The 16,227-nt window shown below is 42.2% G+C and overlaps 1 protein-coding gene across 4 annotated transcripts in view; it reads right to left on the bottom strand.

The window, feature by feature from the left end:
- Positions 1-16,227, bottom strand: part of tanc2a (tetratricopeptide repeat, ankyrin repeat and coiled-coil containing 2a) — a 920,169-nt gene that overhangs the window by 864,034 nt on the left and 39,908 nt on the right. For 3 of the 4 annotated variants that reach the window (XM_041217623.1, XM_041217621.1, XM_041217624.1), the window contains exon 1: positions 9,375-9,444. The exons of the other annotated variant lie outside the window; for it this stretch is intronic. The gene's annotated coding sequence lies outside the window, so the exon portion shown is untranslated. Of the gene's footprint in view, positions 1-9,374; positions 9,445-16,227 lie in introns of those variants that run through there. 4 annotated transcript variants of the gene reach the window in all.

Raw genomic sequence — 16,227 nt, 5'->3', positions numbered from 1 at the left:
ATAGGAAAACTGAAAGGTCTGAAGGTGGATAAATCACCTGGACGAGATGGATTACACCCCAGAGTTCTGAAGGAGATAGCTGAAGAGATAGTGGAGGCGTTAGTGGTGATCTTACATGAATCACTGGAGTCAGGGAAGGTCCCAGAGGACTGGAAAATCGCTAATGTAACCCCCCTGTTTAAGAAGGGAGTAAGGCAAAAGACGAGGAATTACAGGCCAATTAGCCTGACCTCGGTCGCTGGTAAGATTTTAGAGTCCATTATTAAGGATGAGATTTCAGAACACTTGGAAGTGCATGGTAAAATTGGACAATGTCAGCATGGTTTCATCAAGGGGAGGTCATGCCTGACAAATCTGTTAGAATTCTTTGAGGAGGTAACGAGTAGGTTAGACAAAGGAGAGCCAATGGATGTTATCTACTTGGACTTCCAGAAGGCCTTTGACAAAGTGCTGCACAGGAGGTGCTCAGTAAGCTAAGAGCCCATGGTGTTAGAGGCAAGGTACTAGCACGGATAGAAGATTGGCTGTCTGGCAGGAGGCAGAGAGTGGGGATAAGGGGGTCCTTCTCAGGGTGGCAGCCGGTGACTAGTGGAGTTCCGCAGGGGTCACTGTTGGGACCACAACTTTTCACTTTATACATTAATGATCCAGATGAAGGAACTGAGGGCATCCTGGCTAAGTTTGCAAATGATATAAAGATAGGTGGAGGGACAGGTAGTACTGAGGAGGCGGGGAGGCTGCAGAAGGATTTGGACAGGTTAGGAGAATGGGCAAAGAAGTGGCAGATGGAATACAATGTGGGGAATTGCGAGGTCATGCACTTTGGTAGGAAGAATAGAGGCATTGACGGTTTTCTAAAATGGGGAGAGAATTCAGAAATCTGGAGTGCAAAGGGACTTGGGAGTCCTAGTCCAGGATTCTCTTAAGGTTAACTTGCAGGTTGAGTTGGTAGTTAGGAAGGCAAATGCAACGTTGCCATTTATTTCGAGAGGACTAGGATATAAAAGCAGGGATGTGCTGCTGAGGCTTTATAAGGATCTGGTCAGACCACATTTAGAATATTGAGAGTAATTTTGGGCCCCGTATCTCAGGAAGGATGTGCTGGCCCTGGAGAGAGTCCAGAGGAGGTTCACGAGAACTATCCCAGGAATGAAAGGCTTAACATATGAGGAACGTTTGAGGACTCTGGGTCTATACTCGATGAAGTTTAGAAAGATGAGGGGGGATCTGATTGAAACTTACAGAATACTGAAAGGCCTGGATAGAGTGGACGTGGGGATGATGTTTCCATTAGTAGGAGAGACTAGGACCCGAGGCGCAGCCTCAGAGTAAAGGGAAGACCTTTTAGAACAGAGATGAGGAGAAACTTCTTTAGCCAGAGAGTAGTGAATCTATGGAATTCATTGCCACAGAAGGCTGTGGAGGCCAGGTCATTGAGTGTATTTAAGACAGAGATAGATAGGTTCTTGATTAGTAAGGGGATCAAAAGTTATGGGGAGAAGGTGGGAGAATGGGGTTGAGAAACTTATCAGCCATGATTGAATGGTGGAGCAGACTCAATGGGCTGAATGGCCTAATTTCTGCTCCTATGTCTTATGGTTGGGGAGGGAGTTCCAGTATTTTGACCCAGCAACAGTGAAGGGACAGCGATATATTTCCAACTCAGGATAGCACTTTCACCTCACTTTGAACATCTCATCTTGCTCCAACCCTCTCACCTCTCATTTAAAACTGTGTTCTCTACTGCCCACCCAAGTACCATAATGATCTTCTCACCAAGCTAACTTCAATGCTTTCCTCCATCAGCCTCCACACCAAATAACTTCTCATCCTGTGGTTACAACCTCCTCCTCAATTCATCATGCTGTCTCACCTTTGAGTACACAAGCCTCCTATCCTCTATGCTTTTAAACTTCCCAGTCCATATTCCCGGCCACCTCCTTGACCTTGCCATCTCACATGGCCTCACTACACCCTTAGTGATAAGGCCATCACTAATCACTTCCTTGTATCGCTCTTCACTCAAATCCCACTTTCTTCTGTATCCACCTTTGAAAAAAAAAAACTCCCCCCAATTCATCTACAATTGAACTCTCAAAATCCTAACAGATTTTGGCCTTTGGCCCTCTGTTCACCATGACATCTCTCAGAGCTCCTCATCTCCACAAGACCCATCTCCAGTCCTCTTGGCCCTATTCGCACTAAACCATCGACTCCCATGATGTCTAACATTGTTAATGGGCGTTAACACCACACAAAAAAAGAAGCCCTTCACCCCTCTATCATAGCAAGCTACCATCCTAGCACCAACCTCCATTTCCTCTCCCAAGTTCTTGGGTGTGTTGTCATCTCCAAAATTCATACCCATCTTTCCCAAGATATCATGTTTGATTCCCTTCTATCAGATTTCTGCCCTACCACAGTACCGAAACAGTTCTTATCAAAGTCACAACATAACATTCTATGTGGACTATGACAAAGGTGCATCACCCCTCATTCTTCTTGCAGCCTTTGACACAACTGATAACACCATCCTCCTCCAAAGCCTCTCCACTAGCATCCAGCTGAGAGAATGCACTCACCTGGTTCCATTCTTATTGATTTAACTGTAACCAGAGAATCACCATTAATGGCTTCTCTTCCTACCCCATTACATCTGGTGTCCCCCAGTGATCCACTCTTGACCCCTTCCTATTTCTCATCCACATGCAGCCCATCAGTGCCACCATCTGAAAATACATCATCTGTCACACATACTTTGAAGTAACTATACCTCACACCATCACAGTCCCGACACCTCCACAGTCTTTAACTTGTGAGACTGCTTGCCCGACATCCAGCAGTGAATCAGTAGAAATTTCCTCGAATTAAGAATTGTGAAGACTGAAGCCATTGTCTTCTGGCCTAGCCACAAACTCCGCTCCCTCGCCACAAACTCCGCTCCCTGCGTTTGGCAACTGTCTGAGGCTGAACCAGACTGTTTGGAACCTTGTCGTCACACTTGACCCCAAGATTAGCTTTTAACCACATACCTGTGCTGTCAATGAGTCCGCCTATTTCAGTAATATTATTCACTTCACCCTGTCTGAACTCTGCTGCTGCTGAAACATGCATCCATACTGGTTACCTCCAGACTTGACTACTCTAATGCATTCCTGGCCAGTCTCACACATTCTACATAAATTTGAGGTCATCCAAAACTCTGCTGCCCATGTCCCAGCTCACATAAAATCCCATTTACTCATCATCCCTGTGCTTGCTGACATATATTGAGCCATTACTTAACTAGGAGCCAATTTTAAAATTCCCATTCTCATTTTAAAATTCCCATTCTCATTTTAAAATTCCTCCACTCTTATCTCTAACCTCCCTCAGCCCCACAACCCTTGGAGATATCGAAGCCCTTCTAATTCTGGAAGAAGTATCCCCAATTTTAATTGCTCTACCACTGGTGGTCGTGACTTCAGTTGCCTAGGTCCCAAGGTCTGGGATTCCGTCTTTCCACCTTTCTAACCTCTCTTTCCTCCTTAAAGAGACTCCTTAAAACCTACCTCTTTGACCAAGGCTTTGATCATCTGCTCTAATATCTTTTTTGGGAGGTGTCATATTTTGTTTTATAATGCTTTTGCAAAGTATCTTGGGATGTTTTATTACATTAAAGTAACTATATAAATACAAAATGTTGCGGTTGAGATTTATATATCTCTACACTCTGTTCCTCTTATTTATAGATATATTTTGCTTCACTGATCTTTTTCCCCAAAATGTACAACTTCTTTGCATTTTATTACCCTGCATTTATTGGCACATAATTGCCCATTCTTCTAGCCTGCCTGTCTCTGGTAGTGTTAGAGCTGTGCAATTGCACAAGGCCATGAGCAAAATCCAGTCCCCAGTGATTGGCCACCTATGGCAGCTTCGTCCTGGAAGGTGCCAAATTTGAGCTACACTAAGCCAGGCAAGCGGAAAGTATTCCCACCACATACCTGACTTATATCTTGTAGATGGTGGGCAGTCTTTGAGGAATCAGAAAGTCAATTACTTGTCACAGAATACCCAGCCTCTGACATGCTCTCGTAGCCACAGTGTTCACAGTAAGTTTCTGATCAAAAATGAGGTAGGTACAGCATAGAACTCCTTGTAGGCTAAACAACAAAGCAGCAGGCTATAGACAGAGCTAAACAATCTCACGAACAACAGAAGAAATCAAAGTTCTGCAGTCAGGCCACATCCAGTTGCGGACAGCTGAACAACTATGGGAGGAGGAGGCTCAATGAACATCTCCAGCCTCAATAATGGCAAAGCCAAGTATGTGAGTACAAAAGAGGAGACTGAAGCATTTGCAATTAACTTCAGCCAGAAATGCTGAATGGATGATTCATCTTAGTTTCCTCTTAAGGTCCCACCAGCTGCAAGTCTTCACCAATTCAATTCACCCCACACGATTCCACGATGCTGCAGAAGGCATTGGTTACAATGAAGGCTATGGGCCCTAACCACATCCTGGCAGTAGTGTTGAAGAGTTATGCTCTAGAACTAGCCACACCTCTAACCAAGCTATTCTAGTACAGCTACAACAGCTACCTTACAAAATGGAAATTGTGCAGGATATGTCCCGTCTACAAAAAAAGCCAATTAGTGCCATATTAGCCTACCCTCAATATTCAGCAAAGTTATAGATGGAGTTACCAACAGTGCTATTAAGCAGCATTCCCTTACAATTAACCTGTTCGCCAATGCTCAGCTTGAGTTCTGCCAGGATCACTTGGCTCCACACCTCATTACAGCTTTGGTCCAAACATAAACAGAAGAGCTGAATTCCGGAAGTGCGGCAAGAGTCAGTGCCTTGGACAACATTTGACAAAATGTGATTTAAAGGAACCTGAGTAAAACTGAAGTCAATGGGAATCTAGGGGTTGGAGGAGTGAAGAGACTTTCTACTGGTTGGACTCGTATCCAACACAAAGGGAGATGGCTGTGGTTCTTGGGGCTAATCATTTCACCTTCAGGAGTTTTTTTTTTGCAGTTATTCCTCAGGATAGTGTCCTAAGCCCAACCATCTTCAACTTCTTTATCAATGTCCTCACTGTATCATAAGATCAGAAGTAGGGATGTTCGCTGATTTCAGCATGTTCAGTTCCATTTCCAGCCCCTCAGATAATAAAGCAGCCTGTGCCCACATGCAGCAATATATGGACAACATTCAAGCTTGGGCTGTTAAATGCAAGGCAATGACTATCTCCAACGAGAGGGGGTCTAATAACCTTTCCTTGACACTCAGCAACAGTTCCATTGGCAAATCCCCCACCAACATATTTACCAGCGTGATCCTTCATTTTTAAGTGTCTCTCACGCTACTTCGGGTATACTCTTCCCCACTCTCATTGAACCATCCTGGCCAGAATGAGTTAGAGAGTCACTACTGTAACTCTGAATTCTGACCCACAATGGGGTGAATTTAGAACTAACAATAACTGCAACAATTCTGGAAAATATACAGGGCATGAATCAGAATGTTATAATGCTGATCAATGTTCAGGGTGATAGCTCTCCACGAAATACAAACATCAAATCAAGCACGTATTGCAGCAAAAGGGGCTCAAGTACTGTCAACATCAAGGCCATCAGAGCTTGTCTACCAGAGGAAACTTGGTAATCATGGGCAAATAAAACTCCTGTGCCCAAATTACTATTAGCTGAATAGGGGTGGATTAGTGAGCTAGCAATGAAGCATTCAGCCAGCATTAGATGATGAAGTTACAATTAGACGGGAGGCTCCCCACATAATATTAGAATTTTCAGCTGATACGTAAAAGTCGTCCTTGAGCTCACCCGACCAGGATGCAACTCTAAAGCTGGAGTTAAAGATCCTACATTGGGATTTTCACAACCTCTTTTTCTAATTAAGCTGTGAATTGCTTTCTGCATTTTCATTTTTAATGTAGTCGCAAAAATCAACCCACTATAATTTGTATAAATAGACTGCATTTTCTGACTTCCCTTCTTATATTTTTGTGCTGTCAAATATCCCTGAGCTTTGTCAATTGGGCTTGAAACACAATGATTTTTTTTTTGACTCAGATCACCATGACGATTACATTTTACAGGGCTGCTCCTAATGATCAAAGATCTGCAGTATTAGGATGGTTTCTTTGCTATATTTATACATGTAGTACAGGTGACGTTTGGATTATTCTATTTTAGATGTGGACAAATAAAACTCTAGGTATTTTCAGTAAATATTAAGTACAACCCAACCTCTTCCTCTCAATTCTAAGTATCTAGAATAATTGCTGAAAAGAATTAGTTATAAAGCTTTGGCAGACAACTAAGTGTGCTGACTCATTAAGCCCCAATTATTCAGGTAATCTGCATTAACACAAAATTTTCCCGGTAAATCTTCAAATCTAGATATCTAGATATGCTGACAACACAGATGGTTGCAATAAACCAATGCTGTTGGTCTCTTGCTGGAAATACACAGCCTTCAACAATGTCAACATCTTAACTATGTGTATTTTGCTGTTTTCATCCTATACATCAATTGCTCTGTTACAATTATTTAGTACCATATATTAATAAAAGTAAAAATGCAAAGGATTACTATTTGTTATCGTAAATAAAATTTGAGGCAGGATTAGTGCTTTCGGTAAATAATCACAATTAATGCAATATCTGTTCCATGCCATTCACATATATACATTTTCAATTGCATATCTCTGAAGTGCACATGGCTTCAGCTAGATTTTTTTCATGCACACAGGGGGGGTAGAGGCCATCTCTTCAAGTAAACACATTAAAATGAATTTTCTCTGCTCACTATAGATAAACTGCATAAGATTGCATCATCTGAGTCTTACCTGTGCTTTTTCAGCATTAAACTGAAGCAGCAAAAAAGAAGATTCTTATTTCAACAAGCTTCCTCGAGGCATAGAAGTCTGGATAGCAGTGAATATAGAGATATATCTAACAAAGCTATTAAAATAATATATTTTATTATATTATTTTATGTATGTGGTCATACTATTGTGAATAAATCATAAAAATAATGCCATGCAAAAATTGGCAACAAATACGAAAACGTACACCTAGCCTTGCTTTCAACAACAGAACTTTTACAATATGCTATTTAACAAACCAAAAATTGCAGAAATTGTATTAGCAAGCTACAAAGCAGATTCAGTACTAAACAAGTAACCAAAAACCGATAAGAGCCAGGTTTTGTGAAGATACTTCTGCCATCTACATTACCTCCTGTAACCAGTCTGTTGTCACACTCACAATCTAGAATAATAATGCATAAAACAGAGGATTTTTCTTTGATTACAGACTCAAAATTAGCAGAGTTTTTGTGAAAACCATGGCATTTGCTGAGGTTTGGTGGAATCTGCAGCAGGGTTATCGTGCATACGATCAGCCCCAATGCACAATCTAATTTCACTTTCAAATGATGTTGCAAATGCAGAACAGATCCGTTTCATGGGTAGCCCCTGGGACACAACATGGTGCTGGGAAAATTATTAAAAATTTTATTCATCACCTTTCCCAATTGCTTTAACACATTCTTTCAACAATAGGAAGTCATGCTGCAACTGTATAGAACCTTGGTTAGGCCACACTTGGAATATTGCATGCAATTCTGGTCGCCACATTACCAGAAGGATATGGAGGCGTTGGAGCGGGTGCAGAGGTGGTTTACCAGGATGCTGCCTGGTCTGATGGTTATTAACTATGAGGAGAAGTTGGAGAAACTCAGATTGTTCTCACTAGAGCGACGGAGATTGAGGGGCGACTTGATAGAAGCTTATAAAATTATGAGTGGCATGGACAGAGTAGATAGTCAGAAGCTTTTTCCCAGGGTGGAAGAGTCAATTACTAGGGGACATAGATTTAAGGTGAAAGGAGAAAACTATAGAGGAGATGTGCGGGGCAAGTTTTTTACGCAGAGGGTAGTGAGTGTCTGGAATTGGCTCCCAGAGGAGGTGGTGGAAGCAGGTACGATAGTGGTGTTTAAGAGGCTGCTTGACAAATACATGAATAGGATGGGAATAGAGGGATACGGACCCCAGAAGTGCAAAATGTTTTAGTTTGACAGGCAATATGATCGGCGCAGGCTTGGAGGGCCGAAGGATCTGTTCCTGTGCTGTACTTTTCTTTGTACTTTGTAATTGATGGCAGGCATTGAAGCTACCTTTTGTATTCTACCTTAATTGTGGGTGATTCCCAAACTAGGGGCCATAAATATAAGACAGTCATTAATAAATCCAATAAGAAATTTAGGAGAAACCTCTTTACCCAGAAAATAGTGGGAATGTGTGACCTGTTACTGTATGGATAAATAGTATAGATGTATTTAAACCATATAAGCATATGAGGGTAAAAAACAGAATGATATGGTGACAGAGTGAGACAAAGTAAACAGAATTGGAGGAAGTTTTAGTAGAGCATAAACACTGGTGTAGATTGTTTCTATGCTGTAAATACTATATTCATTGGGCCATAGGAATTTACAGCACAGAGAGCATGCTCTTCGTTTCTGCACCACTAGAGCAATGCAAGAATAATTCCATCATCTCACCATCTCTCCAAAGCCCTACATCTTCCTTTGCTTCAGATATCTATTCAATTCTCCCTTCAAATATACAACCATCTCTGTTTCAAGCACGCCTTCTGGCCAAGCAACCCATGTTCCAACAACCGAGTAAAGAAATTTCTCCGAACCTTTCTCAACCCATTGTTAATGACAAATGATCTCTCATCAGTGATCAGAAATTTAGGGAATACAAGTGTATTCGGGGAGGTAAAGGAGGAAATTAGAGACTGAAATCGCTGAGGATGAAGAGTCAGCAAGACTACAGGCTGTCTGGTTCAGCTCAAGATTGTGGCCAGAAAGGGAGATGGAATCATTAACATAGAAATAGGCATAAATATAACTAGTCAACCAATCACAAATTATGAAGTGGTATACTTTTGTCTGAAAGTAGCAGTCAGAGATTGGTTCACCAATGACCAAGGCACCAGATGCAAAGGGACCAGGATAGATGACAAGGTTTAGAGATTCCAATGAATAAAGCTGGAGATGTTTATATGGAGTGTGACATTGATGGAGGGCCATGAAAGGAGAGGAAAGTACATTAGAAGAGCTTAGAACCAGGTTGAAATCACTAAGGATGTTGAATGACTTGGAACAGAGGTTCAGGTAATAATAAGATGGTCAACACCTCATGGAAGAAGTCAATTTGAGACTTGGGGAACTGTTAGGAACAGTGTGAAATAGTCTTAGATCTCATGTGTGGTATTTAGGCTAGTTTGCCTTCAGGATTCAAGAAAAGGCAAAGAAATAGGTCATGGTTTCAATTTTGTGGAGATTTTACCTGTGATTAATTCTCGCTCTCCGCCCCAGGGTGTTGAGTGGCATCCGTATTAAGATAAATCAAACTCAATCTGTGAACAGATCAGGTTTGATTAACCAAATGATATCTGCTTATTCCATGCTTTCAATGCTTATGCTTTTAGTATTCTAGTTGTGCTTCTGATTTGTATGCAGATGAAGCAGTGAGCAAAAAAATAGCCTTTTGCTTATCAAAATAATGCACAAAATTTACACTGAGGAAATTAATCTGTAATTAATTCCACTTCTGACGACCAATGAGGTATTAACATCTACAACAACCCACAAAAAAAGGCAATCATAAAAACACAAAGAAATAGTGACTGATAAGAATTTGAGGGATAAAAGAATCAGATTACATATAAATTGCCGACTTGCTGATTTCATTACCAATTACTAATGATCAATTACATTTTATAAACAAAAACAAAAATACCTGGAAAAACTCAGCAGGTCTGACAGTATCTACGGAGAGGGATACAGTTAATTTTTCGAGTCTGCATGACTCTTCATCAGAACTAGGAAATATAGAAATGAGGTGGAATATAAGCTCGTTGAAGGAGGGTGGGATAGGTAGAGCTGGATAGAGGGCCAGTGATCGGTGGAGGCAAAGAAGAGATTGCCAAAGATGTCAGACAAAAGGGTGGTGATAATAGTTGAGGAATGTGCTAATGATGACATTAAGGGTAGAAAGCAGGATGAGCAAGTGAGAGATAGCCCTAGTGGGCGTGGGGTGGGGGGAAGGAATCAAACAAGTTCCTATCCAAAATCCACAAACAGGACTGTCCCAGCAGACTGATCGTGTCAGCCTGTTCCGGTCCCATGGAATCCATTTCTTGCTATCTTCACTCCATTCTCTCTCCCCTTGTCCAGTCTCTTCCGACCTAATTCCGCAATTCCTCTGACACCCTACATCATATCAACAATTTCCAGTTCCCTGGCCCCAACCGCCTCCTCTTCACCATGGACATCCAATCCCTCTACATCTCGATCTCCCACCGGGATGGTCTGAGGGCTCTCCGCTTCTTCCTCAAACAGAGGCCCAAACAATCCTCATCCACCACTACTCTCCTCCATCTGGCTGAACTTGTTCTCTCACTGAACAATTTCTCCTTAAACTCCTCTCACTTCCTCCAAATAAAAGGTGTGGCTATGGGTACCCACATGGGCCCGAGTTGTACCTGTCTCTTTATGGGGTATGTGGAACATTCCTTGTTCGTCCTACTCAGGCCTGCTCTCAACTCTTTCTCCAGTACGTCGATGACTGCTTCAGTACTGCTTCGTGCTCACGACTGGAACTGGAAAAATTTATTAATTTTGCTTCCAATTTCCACCTCTCCATTATTTTCACATGGTCCATCTCTGACGCTTCCCTTCCCTTCCTTGACCGCTCTGTCTCAATTTCTGGTGATAGACTGTCCACCAATATTCATTACAAGCCTACTGACTCCCACAGCTACCTCGACTACAGCTCTTCACACCCTGCTTCCTGTAAGGACTCCATCCCATTCTCTCAGTTCCTTCGCATCTGTTCTGATGATGCCACTTTCAAAAACAGTTCCTCTGACATGTCTTCCTTCTTCCGTAACTGAGGTTTACCACCCACGGTGGTTGACAGAGCCCATTTCCTCTCCCTCCCAGAACCATGATAGGGTCCCCCTTGTTCTCACTTATCACCCCACCAGCCTCCACATTCAAAGGGTCATCCTCTGCCATTTCCACCAACTCCAGCATGATGCCACCACCAAACACATTTTCCCTTCACCCTCCCGGCAGCATTCCACAGGGATCGTTCCCTCCGGGACACCCTGGTCCACTCCTCCATCTCAACCCCCTCCCACGGCACCTTCCCATGCAACCGCAGAAGGTGCAACACCTGCCCTTTTACTTCCCCCCTCCTCACTGTCCAAGGGCCCAAACACTCCTTTCAAGTGAAGCAGCATTTCACTTGCACTTCCCTCAATTTAGTCTACCGCATTTGCTGCTCCCAATGTGGTTTCCTCTACATTGGAGAGACCAAACGCAGAATCCTGTTCTTCACTTTTACTTTTGGAAAAACAGTACAATAAAAAGCTATTGTACAATTTTTTGGTAAGTCAATTTGTTGGTGCACTTGCATTTCACACAGATTAGACAGTATCTAAATTAGAATCAATTGTGCTGAAGGCATTCAGTATTTAAAACATTTAATGCTTGTACAGCTTGATGCCACAGGGACAATAAACAATATTTTCCTTTTTGTTTATTCATGAGATGTGCAGGTCACTGACAAGGACAACATTTATTGCCCATCGCTAATTACCCTTGAGAAGGTAGTGGTGAGCTGCTTTCTTGAACTGCTGCATTCCATATGGTGTAGGTGCACCCACAGTATTGTTCGGAAGGGAGCTGCAGGATTTTCAGGCAGCAGCAGTGGAAGAACAACAATATAGTTCCAAATCAGGATGGTGCGTGGTTTGGAGAGGAACTTGCAAATAGTGGTGTTTCCATGCACCTGCTGCCTTCTAGGTGGTAGAGATCACAGATTTGTAAGGTGCTGTTGACGGAGCTCTGTCAAGTTGGTGCAATGCATCTAGTAGATGGTACACACTGCTGCCACAGTGCACTGGTGGGAGTGAATGTTTACAGTGATCGATGGGGTGACAATCAAGCAGGCAATTTTATCCTGGATGGTGCCAAGTTTCAGTGTTCTTGGAGTTGCACTCAATCCAATCAAGTATCCCAACTTCCAACTTGTGTTTTGTAGATCATGGACATGCTTTGGGGAGATAGGAAGTGAGTCATTCCCCACAGAAACCCCAGCCTTTGATCCTGCTCTTGCAGCTACAATATTTATGTAGCTGGATTTATGAACAGGCTGGTCCAGTTCAATTTCTGGTCAATGGTAACTCCCAGCGTGTTGCTAGTGGGGCATTCAGCGATGGTAAAACTGTTGAGTGTCAAAGGGAGGTGATTAGGTTGCTTGGCACTTGTATGGCGCTAATCTGACTTGCCACTTATCAACCCAAGCCTGAATATTAGTCAAATCTTGCTGCATGCAGGCACAGGTTGCTTCATTATCTGAAGAGTTACAAATGGAACCGAACATTGTGCAACCATCAGCAAACGTCCCCACTTCTGGCCTTATGATGCAGGGAAGGCCATTGAATCTAGGACACAGCCCCAAAGAATTCCTGGGTCTGAGGTGATTGGCGTTCAACAACCATAAACACCTTTCTTTGTGCTGGGTATGACTCCAGTCAGTGGGGATTTTTCCACCGATTCCCATTAGCTTCAATTTTACTAGGGCTTCTTGATGCCACACAGTTAAATGCTGCGCAGTCACTCTTTAATCATCCCTAAAATTCAGCTCTCCTCTCAATGTTGGGGCCAAGGCTGTAATGAAGTTTTGAGACAAGTGGCGCTGGCAAAATCCAAACTCAGCATTTATGAGTAGGTTATTGGTGAGTAAGTGCTGCTTGGTAACAGTAGAGGTAAAGAATATGCAGACCATGAGGTTACAGATTGTGATGGAATAAATTCTGCACTGCTGCTGGTCGACAGGGCCTTTTGGATGTCCAGTTTTGAGCCGGGAGGTCCGTCCTGAATCCATTCTATTTAGCAGGGTGGTAGTGCCACACAAGTGTTCAGGCATTGCTACAATTAACTTATTACACAATCAAGATGCAGTTTTTATATTGATATCTGTTAAAGTTCGATATGCGCTATATTCTTACTTGAAAAGTTTGAAGAAAATGGTAATCTCTTCAAATTCTTTAGCTTTCTTGTGAAGAAAAACTGGAGTTATTCTCGTGAGAGAAGGGAATGCCAAGAGATTTGGTAGCAGTCTTCAAAATTATGAGGGGTCTAGATAGAGTAGATTGAAAGAAACTGTTTCCTATGACAGAGGTCTAGGGCTGAGAACCAAAGATGTAAAATTGAAGTGACTGGCTTTGTATGTTTACATACATACATTGTAATCACATCTTTGTATTCCTCGTAGTCCTCCCTATTCCATTAGTATCTAATATAGTACCACTTCCCTCTCTAGTACTATCCAATAATCTTACTTATGCATCTTATTCCTCTTTTCTACTTCTATATGCTGGTGCCCACCCTCCTGTCAATTTAATTTAAAAGCCTCCTCAACCACACGACTAAAGCTTCCCGTGAGGGTACTGATCCCAGTACTCATGAATAGGTTCCTTTTGAATAGGTGCCTCCTGCCCCAGAACAAGTCCCAGTGCCCAAATATCTAAAGCCCTCCCTTTTGGACCATGCCTCAAGCCAAGCATTCATTCTTGCTATCTTTCTATTTCTCCTCTCACATTCATACAGCACTGGGAATAATCCAGAGATTACTACCATTGCAGTTCTACTTTAAAACTTCCTCATTAGCTCATCATAATCTGGCCGTAAGACCTCATTACCTGCACACTCCATGTCCTTGACACTGACGTCAACCACAACTTCTGGCTCACTTCCTTCCCCCTGAAGAATATGCTGCAGCTTCTCTGATTTCCTTTACCATGGCACCAGATAAACAACATATCATACGGAACTCACAATGACAAAAGTGTCCGACTGCCTCCCTAACTATGGGATCTCCTATTAAGACTGCATTTCTATTCTTTGCTATCCCCTCCTGTGCATTCCCTTGCTCGCTCATGCCAGGGTCCGGACTGCACTCCTTCAATAAGTCATCCCTTCCAGTAATCTTGACAGCTGAGCACCGGTTTGAGAGCGGTACATGCCCCAAAGATTCCTGCATTTGCTGCCACTTCCTATTCTACTATCTGCCCACCTAATATCCTGAATTGTTACTGCCTGGTGGGGTTAGGGTTCCTCCTGGAATCTACCACCTAGGAAACTCTCATACTCCCTGATGTTTCCCAGTAACTTCAGCCACCAGTCAAGCTCAGGAGTCCTGAGTCCAAGCTCAAGTAGCTGAGATACTTTCTAATACGTGGTCCCCCAAGATACATCAAGTATCCTGAAGCCCCCACACAGCACAGGAATTGCAAGCAACAGCCCTCAGTTGATCTAAAATATATCTATTCCCTCTTTTAGAATCTCATTAGTACCTTGTTTAAACCAGTAATCTTAATTAATCCCTCTGCACCTGTTCTGTGCACTTACTGTTACACTTACCCACTCATGCTAATACTTGTTGGGTTTTCTCCCCCTTTGCTCCCTGATGCTCATGTTAACTCCACTCTACTGCTCTGTCCCTAAACTCCTTCCAAAGTGCTTCTTATCTCAGGCCCTCAAAACAACCAAATGCACGACTTAGATGGAATACTAGGGTGAAGTTTTTGTGTGAATCCTACAGATCCCCCCATAACTTCAGAAGAAGTTCCTCAGGTGTAGCATAAACAACCTTTTCTGCAGGGCTTCTGAAGTTATAAGGAAGATCAGGTGAGCCTAAGCATAAATCACAGTGTATGATACTTTTATTCAAAAAGAAACTAAGACTAATTACCCTCATGACTGAAACAAAGATCCCAGCAACAGACACAACTATCAAGGCGCGGTCTAACAGTTGGCAGAACCACCATTTTACGTGGCGATTGGTTAGGATTTGGAATGTGCTGCATAAGTGTGGTGGAGGCAGATTCTATTGTGGCTTTCCAAAGGGAATTTGATAAGCAGCTGAAGAGAAAAAAAATTGCAAGGTTACGATGAAAGGACAGGGAAATGGGACTAAGTCAATTGGTCTTGCAGAGAACCACACGAACTCAACAAGCAGAATGGCCTCCTTCTGTATTGTAACTATTCTATGTTTTTACAATTGTATGGCCTTATCTTTTGGAGACCATAATTTAACATTCTGTTGGATTTTTTAATTGCTACTTGTGATTGTTTGAACACGTTAAGCATCAAATCAAACACACCTAGGTAGCTTTTAATGACATCCTTAGCTATTGCAACATGAAGTGTATATTGCCCATTTTCCTTCCAACGTGCATTAATTTTCATTAAATTTAATTTATCAGTGTTCTGCCCACTGACATTTTACATCTCTCATTCTGCAATTTCTAGGTTGGTTTCTTAGTTTCCGCTGCTACTCTTAGTTTAGTATCTGAAAATGAGATCAATTTGTATTGTGCTTCTAAATCTAACCCACTGGTGTAAGCTTAAGGCAACAGTAGTAGTCCAAAGGTTGAGACACCCAGAGTATCTTCCTAATCGCCATCCCAACAAGGTTCCTCAATTTCTTATCTATTATCAAAATTTAACCTGAATCTCACTTCTTTAAGCTTAAATAGTAGTTGTTTGTGTAAGATTTCATCAAATAACCTTTAGAAATTCAAATACACATCATACTAGTTACTTGTTGCCACTTTTTTTTTCAAATGGCAAGACTGTTCAATCAGGGTCTTCTCCTTCTCCAGCCATGTTGATTGTTGATACAAGATTATGTTGCACATATGATCAAGTTTACTCCTGACAATCAATTCTATTATTTCACACGGATCTTAAGAAAGACTATAGGTTGGTCACCCTTCTTCAAAATAGGCACCACATTTGCCAATTCCCAATCCACTGGCACCTTCCCAGCATCACTCTTATTGATCATCAATGCTTCATGAGTTTCTTCATTCATCCAGCAGTGCAGAATAAATCCCATCTATTTCATTTACTTTCATACTCTCTTCAACAGGCAGAGGTATTTGGCGGAATGCCTCACCCAAAAGGCACAACAACACAGCATTGTCACTGTTCTGCACTGGAGTGTCATCCTACACAATTGCCTAAATCCTGGAGTCATACCGTCTGCCTCATAATTACATATAGAATGTATTCTTGAGGTAAAATTCAAAGATATTTCCATTTATTAGGTCTAATCCCCAAGT

Source organism: Carcharodon carcharias, chromosome 23 (assembly GCF_017639515.1).
Source record: "Carcharodon carcharias isolate sCarCar2 chromosome 23, sCarCar2.pri, whole genome shotgun sequence".
NCBI classification, from domain to species: Eukaryota; Metazoa; Chordata; class Chondrichthyes; order Lamniformes; family Lamnidae; genus Carcharodon; species Carcharodon carcharias.
This window is presented reverse-complemented; position numbering and strand designations above follow the sequence as displayed.